Source organism: Aquila chrysaetos, chromosome 11, assembly GCF_900496995.4.
Source record: "Aquila chrysaetos chrysaetos chromosome 11, bAquChr1.4, whole genome shotgun sequence".
NCBI classification, from domain to species: domain Eukaryota; kingdom Metazoa; phylum Chordata; class Aves; order Accipitriformes; family Accipitridae; genus Aquila; species Aquila chrysaetos.
Window position 1 is genome coordinate 4,158,779 of NC_044014.1, and position 17,040 is coordinate 4,175,818.

The window sequence follows — 17,040 nt, forward strand, 5'->3', positions numbered from 1 at the left end:
TGAGATTTCTTGAGTAGAAGTTAAAGAGGGCTTTCAGTGTACTCTGATGGATAGGGGAGGAAGTACATCAATTCAGTTGCAGTATTGTGTAGAGCATAATAAATATTTTATTACCACAGACTATCATTTAGTTACTAAACAGCGCGGGGCAGACTCTGCTTTCGGATGGTGTCCGCACATTTGCAACTCCGTGAATATCACATGAGTTCGCTTCTGCGGTCGAGGACAATATTTGGGTCAGATCCTGCAAAATCTGTGCATAAAATATTCAAGACCCACATCAGAAAACTCTTCAGGCTGGCACTGTAGCAGTGTGTGTTAGGACAGCAGTTGTTATGAATCTAATGGTATTTCTGGTTTGACCATAAAAATACTCTGGCCTAAGGCTGAAATTTGATAAATAAGGTGAATTAGACTATTTCAATGCTGATGATACAGGATTACACATATTTTGAAATACAGTGCAGCCTTGGCTATCCAAATGAGAGGGGCGGATAGCGAACGCTGTTTTGTAAGGTGAGCTGAATAGGCGCAGTTGGTTAAAGAATCTTTGATCTTTTGAAAGAATCTTCAAGAATTGTAGGTATTTCTGGGTTTCGGGAGTTTCTGCAGGTGTTTGCTGTGCAATGTACATACATTTCCGTTGGAAACAAAACTCAAGCAAATTCCTAACAAAAGGTCAGTGAGGACGGATGGTTGGGAACCAACACCAGTGGGGATGGTATGGCATTCAGCTGAAGCAGTGTAGTAGCTGATTTAGTGGGGGGGGGAAAGAACTTGTGTAACTTTTTACCATTTGAGTTTCTTTTTTGCGTTCAGTGTGATGCAAGGAAACCAGAAAGCCAGTGGGAAACTGGGGAGGGAACATGCATGAAAACCAGCAGCAGAAATCTCATCATTTTTTAGTAATCGTTTGTGAGCTTTCTGACCAGCCACCACAGTAACTTTTGATTTCTGGTTTTCCTGCTGTCATACAGTAATAGTTTTAAATTTGTCATGCTGGAGGGAGATGCCAATATCAAACTGAGAATTAAGTAAATGGTTTTGACTGGAATTGGAAAGAAAGTGTTCTCTGCTTTAAGCTAAGTTTTACCTTAACCTAATTACACGATAATGTAATCAGTGTTTAGCTAATCCTGATAGGTGAAAATTCGGAAGTTAGGCAAGAGACACGTCGTCACCCAGACACATGTAAGTGCTTTGCAGTTTGGCAAGGAGATGTGAAATTCCTTGCTTTGCAGGTTTACATTCGAGTGACTCTTCGTGTCCCTTCATGTGCTTTTCCCTCTGGGACTTTTTTGGAGCTGTGTTTAATACAGAACCGCTAGGACACCCGTGAGTTATGGGATAATAATTCCGTGTCAGGTACTGTGAGAATGAAGCTTATTTTACGAGAATTCCCTTTGATGGAAGTAGGGCCCCTAATTCAAACTTGAGTGCATTTTAAGAGACATATACATGCACACAATAAAATCCAGGGAGAACAATTTGCATAGAAAAGCCAGGAAACAGCTGGGCTTACAGACAGCTGAGATTTTAGGGGTTGTTTTCTGGGGGAATAGGGGTAGAGTCAGCAAAAGAATTTTAAATCCAGGTCGCTTTTGAGAATTTTGCTTAATATTATATATGTTGGGATAATTTTTAAAAACACAGCTGTGTGCTGGCTTCTGAGTCCAGGTAATTTTACCTAACATTAATATTGAGGTTGTTGTTCTTTGTTATTATCAGCTAACAGTAATGGTAAGAGGCACTTACTTGTCTGGGTCATATATGTATGTATTTGCTCTTACTTTAAATTCTTTCCCATAGATACAATTCAGCACAATCAATGCCAACAAAATTATTTTGAAAGCAGATTAGATTAAAAATCTCATCCCTTACTGAGCTTCCCATTGGCATATGAGATGATCCTTAGAGAATTAAGATTTGTGTCAGCTACAGAAATGCTCACATGAGATTGCTCAGCCTCTTGCTGGCCATTTTTATTTTAAATATTTGACGGAGGTGCCTGGCCAGGCTAAATACAGCCTGTGTAGTATACTTCTGGAGGTTGACGACTAGCACCAGAGCAGGAAAAAAGTATCTGAGAAGCATTTTTCTGTACAAGCATGTTTGTAAGTGTTTTTATTCCAGATCATGTTGCCGGTGACTTAGGGCTTTCCTAGAAGGAGGGCAGGACTGTTTGTGTTGGGAAGGCATATCTAAGCGTGGGCTGAACCATTTCCAAACCCCAGCTGGCTGGCGTCTGCGTTGGGAGTATCTCGGGTTTGGTTTTGTTGGTTTTATGTGGAAGTGTGATACCGTTCGGTTGTAATTTAAGCCCGATCCTTGCCCTCGGGGAACCAGGAGGACGCTTTCCACTAATGTGTTTTGAGGTGGGGGACAAGAGGATGGTGCGGGCAGCCCTGGATCAGAGTGATGGGACTTGTGCCCTGTGCTGCTCCCCAAAACTGCAGTGCAGTGGAGGCAGAACAGCCTCATCCCCTCTTTCTTCCCCCCATCTCCTGCACACCTTGAAACATCAACCTCATCATTTAGAGGCACAACAGTGGGTGTACGTGCACGTACACACACGCATGTTGATGAAACTGTAATAAAGCTAACGGGTTCAGCTCACAGCACTTAAAAATGAACCCTTTCTTCCCTGGATTTTGGTTGAACTCGCTGGTGTTCGTCCCACGGGCTGCTGGACTCCCTGGCTGCCCCGAGCAGCCTCTCTGCAGTGATGGACAGTTCTGGTCATGCATGGTGGGTGTCTGAGGGACTTGGACCTCAAAACCTTTGAGGCCAGATCCTACCTTGTCTTTTCTACGTTGAGCGAAAGCAGGTCGGTGCAGATTTGTGACTAATAAATGTAACGTCTCAGCCTCCACCTGCTCTGCCTGTGACCAATCCGTTTTTTTATAGTCAAGGGTAAGTCCCAAGACTGGCAAATGGTTTGGCTGCCAGAACACCGTGGTTCCAGATGGTTTAGGATGATGATTTTGTAAAGGTATATTAGGGCCATTTGGTATCCTTGCCACTTCATGTATCTATTGTAGCAAATAATTTAATGGAAAATAAGCGAGGCTGTGACTTAGGAAATAAAGTTCAGGAGCCTCCCATTGTTACTGCTTTTGTTGGTTTTATTTAAAACAGGAGTCACTGTTTTTATAGATTTATTGCCCCAGCCTAGCTTAAAAGGCAAGGGGGATGGGACAATCAACAGTGATTTATTTCTTTAATGCATTTTAAATAAGTAGACCCCCAAGAACGAAGCAATGGTGCATAATTACATTACACTGGTCACAAAACTTGGGCTGTTCCTGCTGCAGGCTGATTATTTAACACCTGGTGAGCATAAGTGAATGCACTGCTAGGGTTGGAAACTGTGTCTTACTCTGGTTTTTACAAAATCTATTCTTTGGTAACAATTTCTCTCTTAATTTCAGAAAGCTAACAAACATTTTTGCCATGTCTGGTGAAGCAGATTATCATAAAGTTATCTTCCAGTTAAGGTGCTGTGTAGAGAGGTTTTGCTGAGCTTTGTGTGAAGGTTGGCTCCTGTTGTCCAGCGTGAATGTGGGGAGCGGGAGGCTGGAGGAGAAGGGACCGAGGGGTTTCCTTGGTGCCGGCATTCAGAGACCTGTCCCCCGTCACTCACAGCCTGCTCTGCTTGCAGGGGTTCAAGTCCTGGACCTCTGCACCCCAGGGTTCCGATAGCTCCGCTCCCACGTCCATACGCTGCCTCTCCTGTATCCTTGTCCTCCCTCTCCTATACCCTCCGTGGACTTCCTTTGGAGGAAAGGCTGCGTGGAGAGGCATGGAGCTCCTTTCCAGATTGCAATCTCCTAAATTAAACCAAGCGAAATCGATTTGAATATTACATTTGCCTACAAGGACCTCCTGCTAATTTCTATGTTTTTTACAATTGCGTTTTCCTGTTTTTGTTTAGTTTTTTTCATCTTTATCACTTCCCTGCTGCTGACTAAAGGAGCTACACAACAGGGGAAAGTGTGACTAACTCACTGCCTGCACAGGGGAAAGAGTGAGACTGCTTCTACACATGCTGGTGATAAATGCACAGAGTAAACAGAATGGAAAAGTGGAGAAAAACAGCTTTTTTTCCCTACAATCTCTTTTTTTTCATAGCAATGTTAGTCATTTCTTCCAGCAAGTACAGGTTAAAACAACTTCCATCGTAAGATTTCTCGCAGAAGAAGCAGTATCGGCTTAAAATTTGTACTTCCTTCTGAAATTGTTTTTAACATCTCTTGTTGTAAGAAAGACCAAAAAATGTTTTTCCTGGTTTTTTCATTTCTCCTTTGGTGTGACAGCAAGTCAAAGAGATGCAATTTTTCTCTTTCTCCCATGTGTTCAGGTCCTGTGTCAGCTTGGCAGGTATTTCCTGTATCAGCTGGGAGAGAAAACGTTTAATCAACAGGAAAAGGGCAGGGGGATTCACCCAGGCATAGGTCCCGAAACTGGTTTTAACTTGGGTTGAAATGGAGTAGATTCCAGACGACAGCATCCCTTTAATTAAGCAATATAATGCCGTTGATTTAAAGCCCGCTGAAATCAATGGAAAGATGCCATGGGCTGCAAAGGGCTCTGGAGCAGGTCCAGTCTCCTTTTGTGGTATAGAAATGATGCTTCAACAATTTAAGAGCCTGGGGAGGCTGAATGAGAAGCACGACGAGTGACCTGCTCACGTATTAGGTCAGCGGCAAGGAAGAAATACAGTTTTGAGCTCAGCCCTCGCTGGCTCGGGTGCTAATGAATGGCCATGTTTTCCCTTCATGAAGTGTTACGGCAGAGCTGCTTTCATATTTTTCCTCCGAGTATCCCAGCGTGGCTTTGGAAAGGAAAGGGAAATCTATTTTGCGTGTAAACACAGTATTGCGATGTTTGTTTAATGCCTTTGTTTACTTTTAAAGTTAGTCCCATACTAATGAATTTATAAAACCTACATTATCCATAAAACTGTCACTGGTGCAAAATTTAGTAATAACTCAGGTAATGTATTTAAACCACTAGTGAGTTTGCTCTATCCTTGAGTTGATAAATTGTATAGCTTCATTTGGTAGGAATCAGCAATTTTATGTGGCAATTAATTTTAACGGCAATAGGGAGCCAAAGGACTAAATTTTTACCCTTGGTTTTCTGCACATGTAGGGAAATATCCCAATGTTTAACGTTCAGGTTGCAGACCTGGGAAGCAGCGTGTGCGTGGAGGGAATGTCACTTTGCAAGCAATAGGGCCGTGCTGCTCCAGCTTGCAATCCAACCTGCCAGTTTAACCATTTGAGGGTTTTCTCATCTTTTAAAATATATGTCAGAAAGATGGCAGATGACAAAAAACATCAGTCCCCAGGATCTGTCTCGCTTTACCCCTTCTCTTGCTGGTTGCCTTTTTTATTGTGTAAGCCACCACCATCAGGGATGATGCCAAAATCATGAACTTGGAGCCAGAGACGAGGAGATAAGTGTTTCTGAAGTGATTCCGGTTGTTTGTTTTCCCTTTTCTGGTCTCTGATACCCAGCCTAGAATGGTCCCATTTGTACAGTTGGCTGCAAGGCTGTAATTGTGTAGGATCTGGTCTGGGAACCAAAAATGCCTTAATTCTAATCTTAGCTCCTGGTACCAGATTTACATAGTGGTAGCAGGTCATTTATTTCATAATTTATGTCTGTAACACTGACTGCATCCTCAGCAGTGTACAAAAAGCAGCGTAGTTCCCCTAAAGCTAAAATTTGTCTTGTAGCAATAAAAAATACCAAGGGAGGTAATTTGAAGGGGATTTATTTATGATGCTGTTAAGTAACATCCACATTTTGGTTTTTGCTGGTTGTGAAACCGGCTGAAGAGAGCTGGGCCACAAGGTGGGTTTGGGCATTGCCGGGCAAAACCCCACGGACATCATTGAACCCGTGGGGTAAATGAGGGTTTTGTTTTGAGGCATCCTCCTTGCCATCGCTGCAGCAGCACGGAGATCTGTAAGGGAAGCCCAGGACCACAAAGGATGAGCCAGGATGGTGCATGTAGCTCCTGAGCCGTGTTTTCCAGGTGTTGGTCTCCCATCTATGACCCTGGAGCCATTGGTGGCTCCGTGAGCGCCGCCGGCTCGTATCTGTAGGTGGGTCTGCATTTCAAACATCATTTGTGTTACGACTGTGTCAGTTCCCAAAGTGGGGTGATGGCCCCGAAATGAGGTTCGGGGAAGTTATGAACGAGGTCGTGAGCCTGACAGAAATTTCATTTTGTCCAATATTTGTTCTGCTGTTTGGGGTTGCACGGAATTACTGGTCTGTAAAATGAGGTCGCAGCTGGGAAAGAAAGTTTGGGAGCTGCTGCTTTAGAGCTTGGGTTGAAATTAATTATTTGTATACCTTGGAGGGTTGCATTGGTTTTTAAACAAGACAGCTGGGTTAGAAAAACAGTCCGAATTCATTGTGAAACATGTTGTGTGATGGCCAGCTTTCGAACCTTGCACTCCCTTGGTGCGCTACCAACCAGAAATTTCAAATTGGCTGCTTAAAATTGGCCGTGTAGTCACCCAGATATTTCATCATGTTATTTCAGAAATCCCAGTGGCTCCAGATGCTCCAGGGCTGTGGAGGAGTTCATTGTAGCCGCAGTTGGAAAAGTTGGTCTAGTGTAGCTGTGTAGCTTTCATTATACCCACAGATATTTAGGCAGCAGAAATGCGGATGCGGAAAAGAAGGCTGGCCCGGCTAACACCAGCTTGAGAAGAAAAAGCCTAGCCAACGTAGAACTGGATGTGAAAAATGCAATACCAAAGGTGTCAGCTTTGTGGCTTCAAAGGAAAATGTTCTCTTAATTTTACTAAGATTAAAATGCCTATAAAATAATACCCTTTAAAAAGCAGAGTACTCCTCAAACACCAATTCAAAATGCCAACAATTCTCAATTTGCAAAAAGAAAAATCTACGGCAAAATTACTGTGTTTTCGTGCACAAAACCTGTGGGCTGTCTGGAAAACAAAAAACTGATAAAACAGCAGAGCCAGGTGCTTGCGTGTGCTTTTCAAAGAGAATTTCTCTATAGGGCCTCCTTTCCTGATAGCTCCCTCACCACCAGTTGCCTCTTCTTTCGACTGGTAACCTCTCTGATCTCCCTACCATCCTCTTTGCTCTCCTGATTCGGTATTGCTCTGATCTCCCTACCATCCTCTTTGCTCTTCTCATTTGGGATTGCACAGAGGATTATTTTTGAGGTGAATGTTTATATGCAGGCCATGTTCATAAGAGTGAGTCATTTATGTATTCTTTTGAGTCGTGAAGTGCTGACTCTGGACATTTATTTGCTTTTCTACTTGTTGCTTCCTTCTTAAAAAGTTGAAAAAAAATATCTAAAAGTGTTGTGCTTAGGCTTGAAATTCTAATTAATTTCCAAATTGCTGTGCTTTGAGGATATTTGGTGGGCAGAGCAGGCGCAGCCCTCCCTTGCCATCCATGCCCAAGGGATGCCGCACGGGCAGCTGCCGGTTGCTAGTGCTCCTCCAGTTGCAAACTCAGCACTTGGTGGAGAAATCTCTCTCCACCTCATTATTATGGTTTGACTTGTGACTTTATTGTTGCATGTTCTGAGTTCCAAGGAGGGGGGAAAAAAAGCAGGAAAGGAAAGTGGGGTTTCGGTACACTTCCTGCATGTTAGGGACTTGTGCGCTGTGTTAGCTGCTGATAAGGAGGTCTTTAAACCCACAGGTTTTTAAACTCAGCACATGGTTAAGCACCAGGGAAAATAGATGCCTTTTCTGTCTCTAAAGCAGCCATTCCCTGGCAAAGTCTGTGCTGTTTTGGAGCAGTCCATGCCAATACTGTTTGGCTCTAGGGAAGAAATACCTCCCAGCTCGGGGCTGACATGGGTATTCAGAGCAGCTCCTGGACCACCAGACTCCTGCCCCCATGCAGAGGAGAGATGTAAAGAAGCGCCGAGGACCCACAAGCAGCAGACGCTGCTCTCCGGCACGGCTGTCGGCTTCCACGTTCCTGCAGCCGTCGCTCCGGGGAGCCAAGCAGGGCAGGACAGTGCCGTGCTGATACGTATCAGATGGCTGAAATGAAATGCAGGCTGCATCGGAGAATTTGGATGGGCTCCTTCAGCTGTTTTTCTCCGTTTGCCTTGCTGGGAATGGTGGAGCAGCGCAAGTTGTGGTTCGTCCTGTTAGATGTAGTGGAGGTGTGGATTCCCAGACAGGTCCCAGACAGCTGCAGAGATACGGATTTACTTGTCCTGTTAGGCTGTATATCTCTGTGTGCGTATGCAATGCTGCTGGCCAAACTTTGATTAAAACCACTTCATCCCTCGCTCTCTTCAGTCTACAAAGCACGTTTTGATTAGGAAAGACTTACGACCATCCTGTACTCTGTCAGATGCACCTTCCTGGTCCCCAGGAAGGAAAACATTCATAGCTCGGTGCCCACTCAGGGAACGAGCCGTGGGTTTACCTGATGCTGCGTGCAGGGTCAGGGTGGAGACTTGCAGGTACAACACGCTCCCGAAGCCCTGCGATACGGCCTTGCAAGAAGCAAACCCCTTCAGCGGCCGCCGTAGCTGGCTGTGATGGTGATGGCTGGCTGCTCCACAGACGGCTTATCTCGTCACAGGCTCCATCCAGGCTGCAAGACACGATGGCACGTGTGGTGGTCATCTCTGTGCTTGGTTGGTTCTCTGTGTTTTGAAATGCTGAAGCTTCCTGATTGCTCCCTCCTCCTGTCCCTGTCTCTCCCCTTCATTCCCCAGTTTCACAGCCTACTCACATGAGCCGTGCATTTTCAGGGAACTGAAGAAATCATCCATCTCCCAGGTTCCTTGGGTGGCACCATGAGAAGACCGTGGGTGCAGGTGTTTATGTTCAGAAGTCACAGAGCTCCTGCATGCTTGCAGTAGGTCCACGTTCACGACGATATTTTATAAACCCCAGCCTGTGAGACCATTCTTCCCTGCTAGCACTTAAGATGGTGTCTACGAGTGTTGGCAGACACGGCACCGACTCTGCTGCAGGCTGCCCCAAAGCGGTGATTGTATTTGCCTGCTTCCTAGCAACTTAGTGTGCTGGTTCAATTACAAAGGACTTGGAAAAACGCGCTCCATCTGGTTTTCCAACCCCAGATGCGACCACCCCAAAGAGTGATCTAATTCTTCTGTATTTAGACTTGAAAACTTCTCACCAGTTGGTGGTGCGGGAAATCAAATAAGAGTCCTTAGGAGCAATAAGCTCCACATGCTGGCCTAATTGCACTGCTGCTCCTACTCTAGTGTATTTGCAATGCTGCTGTCAAAGGCGTATTGTTAGGCTAGGGGAAAACCCACAAATCTTAATTTGAGTAATAATTTAATGTGGTCCAATAATTAGCTATTCACGATAGGGGCCCCTTCGTGTCTGGTGTGGTGTGTTGCGTGGTGTGAGGAGAAGGCAGGCAGGCAGGACTCGTGGGCGGCCTTGGTCTGTAGACCAAGGTTTGTGGAAAGGGGTAGTATCTCGACCTGCTCTTCAGCACGGTCGTTGTAGTCTACGTTAGATCACCCGAGAGTGTTGTTCTTGTTTTAATGTGGGGGGTTTTTTCAAATTAAGACAAAAAAGGCTGCTGCGTTCCACCTCTGCGGACTGAATCAGGAGGGCAGGGTGCACTGTGGGGAAGGAGAGGCAGACCCCAAACTGGGGAGTTACTGAGCGATAGGAAAACGTCCCACAACCTCGACGGAAAGCTGGAGCGTAAAATTCCCTCCCTCCTCTGTTCTGCAGAAGGCATTTCTTGGTTGCGGACTTTTTGTCGACATAGGGCTGGGGATCAGAGCCTTATCGTTTTAAGCTTGTCCTCGGACGTCGGTGGCTTGTCCTGCCCGGCCTAAAGACCCAGCTGGGGTGCCAGCGAGGGACAGTTTGAAACCACTTTCCTCGGCACTTAAAACTTCAGACTGAGTTCGAACGGGGCGGGGGGGGGTGTTACCAGCCTTACATATTCCCTCTGGTTTATTCGAGCAAGCCCTGACTCAGAGTGGTGGTTGTTTTCTGTCAGGGTTTCCTGTGGGAGCCCCCGCGCCGCTCAGAGGAAGCGTGACCAGGCCCGCCGCCATCGACGCCGTGGTGGGGAGCGGGGCCGGCCTGCTGCCGGGGGGCAGGCGAGCCGCCGCGCTAGCCGTGGAGGGGAGCCTGGCCGTCCACAAAAAAAAAAAAAAAAAAAATTAAAAAAATCAGAAAAAGGCACGACCCCTTGGGACCCACGTTTTGTCAGCAAATCAAGCAGGCGCTATTTTAAGCTGCTATGTACCTAACGCTTCCTGTTTTTCAGAAGAAACGTCTTGTTTTTTCGCTTTTATGTTGACGGATTTATTTTAACGGCTTGTTCCTGAGGCGGCACGAAGGATTTTCTCCCCCCGCACACACACACACACACACACACACATCCGAAGCCCGTGAGGAGGGAGGGAGCTGCCGGGGGGGGGAATGGCCACCCTGGCCACCCTCGGCCCTCTCCCGAGGATCGCTCGGGGGGTTCCTGGGTGCACCGAGGGGCCTTGAAGGTGGGCAGCCGGTGGGACGGCCGCCGCGGGGGCTTTCGTCGTTTCGTGAACGCTGCTAAGTTAAGCCATGTGTGGTTCTCTTTCGAGGAGCGGTGGCCTGACCAATAAGGACAAAGTAAATAGCATTCATTTCCTGCTGACCTTTTAACACGAACAGATGTTTTCTCTTACAAGTACCATAGGCCACTTCAGTCCCTGACCTCATCAAGTGGGCTGCTGCCGTTTTCGTACTCGGCAGTCTATAAAACTGCTTTTTTAACCTCTTTTGCTGAGACCCGCCTGCAGAAGTGGGTCTCCCGCCTTGGTCAGCACCCATGTGCCTTTAATGTTTCTGACTTTCTTTTCTCTGGATGGACCAACCACTTCCTCCTCATTTTTGTCCTCTGCGGAGGATGGCAGATGTTTCCTCTGATGGGCTCTATCAGGCAGCCCGGGGGAAACGAGTTTCCCTTTTATGATATTTTCCCTAGCAGTCCTCGCACAGGTTGGGCTTGCAACCCCACGGCTGGAGCAGTAAGTCCATCGCCCTTCTCCCTGTTTGTGGTGCCTAAGCAGAACGAAAGGGGTCTTGGAGTCACCTCCAAGCTCAAAAAGGAAAAGGTTGGCAGTGCCGGAGCTGAGGCTTTCATCAGCGTGGCTTCCCTTCAGCGCTTACTGTGCTGCTGGAGCCATCCTGGCACCTGCTGGTGCCTCCTCCTCTGCTGCCCCGTGGGTCTTGGTCCTGCCCAAGGGAGTCAAAGTGATCTCGGCTCCGTCCCAGGCTGCTCTGCTTGGAGAACCCCTGGGTGTTGCCTTTTTGCCAGTCTTCCCTACCGCATCTCTAGATCTGCTGCTGCGGATGGTGCTGGGTGGGGATCTGTGCAGGAGCTGAAGGAGTTTGGGAAGCAAATGTGGTGGGAATGAGCAGTAAAGCTTCCTCATTCCTGCCACCTTTTAATTTGCTTTGAGCCAAGGGACATGCAAGTCTGAGCATGACTTGCGTGTCCAAGAATATCAGAGATGCCTAGTTCATCCAGGAGGCAGCTAAAGGAAGTTTCTCAGCTGGCTTTCCTGCCCAGAGCCTGCTTTCTTCTGCCAGTGCTGCGTGGAGACCACAGGAACAAGCTCTGCAGTGAGGTAATGGAGAGAAACGCGGAGGCAGGCTGGTGTGCGTGCCATGAATTTGTCTGAGACCTTTGCCTGTTGGTGAAGAGCCTTTTTCCAAAGTTGGCATTGCAGTAGTGTCTCATCTGATGTCATCAAGCAGGGCGAGGTGTCTCCATGTCTGGGATGAAAAAAGCACAACTGTGGTGCTTGCGGGCCAGTTTATTTGCTGTGCTGCGTCGTATACAGCTTGTGTTCCTGGGTTAGTGACATTCAGGTCGGAGAGCAAATCCTTTGGTCTTCTTTTGGTTTCAGGTGGGGGACATTGGAGATACAAATAAATACCAGTATGATTTTCAGTTATTGAGTTATGCCATCTGGAAAGGGATGTATGTTAATTTAAAGTTCATGGAATTACCTTTGTAGACTCTTTTTTTTTTTTAGTACTATGCTGAACGTAGGTTGATAGAGATTCCCAGGTTGTTGCTTGTTGGGTTTTTGGCCTTTCCCTAAAAGAGATATTTTGTTTTGTATTTGTTCTTTTAGCAGTCTCCATATGTATTTAGCGGAGGATGTTCAGAAGTTTTACTTCATGAGTGGTGATTTCTGTCTAAGAGCAGTGGGTCTGTGCAGGACAAATAAGGGGAAAAAAAACTCTTTCTGTGGGTCAGGTTACCCTCCTTTTCCTGTTCAATTAAAGAGAGAAGTATGCAAAATCTTAAAAATTCCTGAGTATTACCCAGACATTACCATTTTTATAGTTTCAAGTTTAGCGAAAATGACTCACAGGCATTTTTAATAAAGGATTGCTCAAAATAGAGTGGAGTGTGATTCACATTAACAAATCAAGACACAAGAGAGGCAACAAAGAAGCCTTTAACCTGATACTCACTCTTCCCCATGAGTATATTGCAAAGTGGATAGCTGAGATTTCCCCTCTGCCCGTGGTGCCTGGCAGTGGTGGGAGCGGCGTGCAGGGAAGGAGCAGTGATGGATGTTGCTGAGCGGTCACACCTCTGCTTCTGGGGCAGTTGAGACACGGTGGGACCAGTGCACAGTCCGACCTGCCCCTGCTCCAAACATCCCTGTCGCAGGGGTAGGAATCCTGCCCATCTTATATATTGTTTTTTATTGGTCAGTGTAATTAGGCAATGCCGAATTGTAGGCAACGGTGAAGATCAAACGTTTGAGCCTGAAGTGGAAGAAAGCCTGCAGTTGGGCACCTTTTCCAAACACGGCTTGCTGTTGCTCACCGGCACTCGGACCTGAGCATGTGTCCAGCACTGCGCTGGGCTATTCCGAATTTTAAGGTCAACATGGCAAGAGAGATGTCGCATCTACAGCAGTGTGCTGCTTGTAGGGACTCCGAGCGAGGAGCCAGCTTCTTTGGCTCTACCTGAAAGCAAGGAGTGTTCACAAAGCACACTTGTAACACAACCCTTGTGAGAAGAATTGTTTAACAAATAGCCAGATAATCTAGTTTGCCTTTTCCGCTGTGTTTTAGTTTGCCCTGTGCTGGCAGTCAGCCTTTCCCAGGTTTAACCTTGCATAGAAGATTTTATCTTGTGAGTCTGCAGAGACGGCTGCTGGTTGTGGAAAACATCACTGACTTACCAAGTGGATTACTGGGCAAAATCGATTTTACTTGGTACATTCATATGCTGAAAAGCAACATAATAGTGTCTGCTTTGCTTCCACACCAGCGAGGGGGAAGTCCCCCAACATGTGCTGGAGACCCTCCACGAGTCTGAGAGGCGACTGAGTGTTTTGGACCATATTTATCACCAGCATAATTCTGATAGCATCGTTTTGGCTGACTGAACAAGACCTACAGAAATGCCTTAGGTATACGTGCTGATGTATATTTTGCGGCTGTCTTTACTTAAGTGTTAAACATTCCCTGTGCGCAATGAGAGCAGAGACCTTCCCCATGGTCCTTGCGGCTTCTTTGGTTGATATATGGTGTTTTCCCTCCTTTTTGTCAAAGTGTCCTCTGTTCCAGAGATAATGCAATTGCTATGCAGTGCCGTGCAAATACTCTTCTGTATTTGTATCTCTTTTCTATTTAATTATACTGTATAAATGTCTTCAGTAAATTTGATAAGTTGGGTGAAGGATATTGATTTTCGAGTCTCTCTTGTGCAGGGCTCCTTGTAGTAGCGGCAGCCGTTCACCAGGCCTATTTCCCGAGGAGGTTTTGAAGGTTCAGCATTTAAGTAGCTACAGGATAACAAAGGAATTTCTTTCTCTATGCTCCCGGTTGAGCTGCTGATTGCAGGGTTTAAGGCCATAGAGAAAACATTAGTGTTGCGTGTTATTTTAAAGCCTTAGACTCGTGTCATCTGCAAAAGCAGGTGGGAAGGGAAATCGAGACACAGGATAGACCCATTGCCTTCATTCCCGCAAATAAAGCCTGTTACCAGCTTTGGGAAGAAATGAGAGGGGGATGCTCCCAGGTGCGGATGAGGTCCTGGGGCAGAAGCGGGGGGACACTGGGCTTGCAGCTGGGGAGCCCCCCCACCTCACCCCTCCATCACCCGATGACTGATGGCGGGGCAGGAGGAGAGGGAGAGAGACCAGTGGGCGTGTGGGGATGCAAAAGGGGTAGAGGGAATTTGCAGGGTTGAAGCGGAAGGACCAATGGTCTATTTTTAACTGCAGTTTTGAATGTGAAGTGTCACCGATGTTAAAAAAAGCTCCTGGTAAATGGTGGGGAAGATGCACGCGATAGTGGAAAGCCAGCTGCAGCTTTTTGAACTGTTCGCTGGTGTTTGTGAGGAGGCTGCGAACACTTGGTTAGTGTTAATGTTTTAATTTTCCTTTTCTCAGCCTGAGGTCTCCCTACACAAGGGACTTTCTTTAAACCGTGCTTAGCTCTCAGCCTCTTAAGATTATTTTTGTTCTTCAAGAGGAAAAGAAGGGAGAAATGTAGATATTTGTGCACTTTCCTACTGCGCTCGCTTTCTTCGCATTCTCTTGGAACATAAAATGTTTTCCTTTCCTTTTTTTATGCTGAAAATTGGACGCTGATTTTTTCTGGCTAATTTCCATACAGGATTTTAGCCTTGATCTATAATGCAGGCCTGTGGCTGTTCTTGCTAAAAGTTTGGTCCCGCCAGGGCTTTCATTATAAATCCTTATTTTCAGCAGCAAATTGCTTTCTGCAAATGTCACCCCTTGGAGCGGGCCGGTTTGGGTGGGTAGGGGCAGCAGCGTCCCCGCAACACCGGGCCCCGCGCCTCTCGGCCATCCACCTGCAGGTCCCCAGGATTTGGGAACCTGGGGATTCGGCGTGTTTGCCTGGTTGCTGCATTAAGGCAGGAGGCTGGAGCCATTGTGGTCTATCATGTCAGTGATCCGTGGAATAATGCATCCCCAAGTAGTGGCCATTTCTGTCTATTGTGTCACCAATCTGCGCATTAAAGGGACCCCGAGTAGGTGTTGCTACAATAAACCGTAACAGCTCTATAGGAGCCGTCACAGTTCATTGCATCAATAATCTGTGTATTAAGGCATCCCGAGCAGGCCTCGGCACACAATGGACCGTTATGGCTCCAGATGAGCCTGTATAAATTTAGGTCAATAACCTGAGTGTTGTTAAATCCCAAAATAGCCTTGCTACAGCGAGCTGGCAAGGCTTGTAAGAAAGATGTGTAGATTATGCAAACCTGTGTTGGTTGCAGAGGATACTCTGGCTTGCTGCTAAAGGTTAGTGGCGAGAGAATTATTTCATCTTATTTATTACGGTTATCTAAACCTCTCTCTGCTCACTTGGCTCCGTCCTTTCCTCTCCTTTCACTCCTCTGGAAATTAAACCATGTGAGCGATGCTGCAAGAGCAGCAAAGGCGAGATGCAGCGGGAGAGACAGGGATGGAGGGACGGGAGGAGCGAGGAGGAGGCAGCGTTTTGCAGTTGAGCCATCCCGGAGCTGCCCCGCATCCCGACAAGCTCTTTCCCACGGGACTTCATGGAAACACTCACACATTTTCATCCTGACTGCACTTGTGCCTGACCCCGTGGAGCTCAATATTGTCTGGAGCATGGGTTTTGCATGAGGGGAGCCCGAAGGGCAGGAGGGTCCCCCGGGGCTCCCCACACCGTTGCTGTCTCCAAAAGCCACCCTCCATCTTCATCCTTGACCCGTTTCTTGATCCAAGCCCTCCTTGGTCCTTGATGTAGGTAGGTGGTAGGGAGAGGAATGCCTTCAGCACAGGACGGAGAGACCAGTTTGCATTGTGGGTGAACGCCTGAATGGAGACGTAGCCTTGAACTCTTGAACTCTTTTTTTTTTTTGTAGAGTAAAGCTGCTATGTGCTGAAAACAAACAGGACTCACTCCGATGGAAAGAGATTGTGTAGTGGGAACAGATCTCGGACCACAAGAAACAGGGTTTTCCACATTTCCATTCTGAGACTTTCCATTTGAGATTTCGCCAGCAGTTGGGCAGCAAAAGATGAATTAGCTGAGCTGTTAAAGGTATTACATGTGTTTCCCCTTTCAGAGACTTGTTAGAACATATTTTCTTCAGGGATAGTAGTAAGTGTTACAAACAAAACACAGTTTTCCCCTTTGAATATTCCTTTACATGGAGCATCATCTACATAAAAAAAAAAAAAGTACGTTAAGCAACATGAATAGCTTCAGGCTATTTTACTTCATGTTGCTAAATAAGTCAATGCAGATGAGGACTTTTTATGTAAGAGTGGCTTGTAAATATAAGCACTAAGATAAGGGCAAATTATAACTCCAAACATATCCTGGAGATAGAAGTGTCACTGCTCCTTTTCACTATTTCCAGTCCAGGCAGAGCTCCCAGGACAGGCTATGGGAGACTTGACAGAAAAAAAGGTTGAGATATCTGTGATATAATGAGAAGCACAGGGAGTTTGTTCCGTACGGGGGAGTCCAGTGTGCTAGTGGGGGGCTGAGTCTCCTGGTCTGCTGGACCATGAGGAGCTTCACCTCTGCTCTTCGGGTGAGCTAGGTCCATCCTGAGTGAGTGGTGGAGTCTCCTGCCAGGCAGTGCTTATGGTTCCTCCTCTGGCCCTCGACTGGGGCATGAAGGTGTGGGCTGGTGTGCACCACTGTGATCTTTCCTGGGATATGGGCATGCGTCCCCTAAGGAACTGGGCTGAGGCCACCAAGGTTCCTTCCATGATACGTAACCATTGCCCTGCAGTAGTGTTTGCTCGCTGTGGGCCGGGGCCCAAGGAGAGGGTCCAGTGTCACTGCTCATTGCTGGAGCCACTTGGGTCTTCATGTAAGATTTAATTGTTTGATCCTGATTATGGAAGAATTAAGAAATTAAGAGTGAAGGGTAGTATTCCAGACTTGAAGACACTTCAGCTGTACGTCCTGTAAATCTGTAGGTGGGCTGCGCTGGCTGGGATGAAGGTGCTGTCGTGTTCTTGTCTTATGTTCAACCTGC

At 46.7% G+C, this 17,040-nt stretch overlaps 1 protein-coding gene across 2 annotated transcripts in view; it reads left to right on the forward strand.

Annotated features, from left to right (window-relative positions):
- Positions 1 to 17,040, forward strand: part of CTBP2 (C-terminal binding protein 2) — a 142,333-nt gene that overhangs the window by 53,349 nt on the left and 71,944 nt on the right. Inside the window, exons 1-2 of one of the 2 annotated variants that reach the window (XM_041127430.1) lie at positions 10,981 to 11,041; positions 11,545 to 11,644. The exons of the other annotated variant lie outside the window; for it this stretch is intronic. The gene's annotated coding sequence lies outside the window, so the exon portion shown is untranslated. Of the gene's footprint in view, positions 1 to 10,980; positions 11,042 to 11,544; positions 11,645 to 17,040 lie in introns of those variants that run through there. 2 annotated transcript variants of the gene reach the window in all.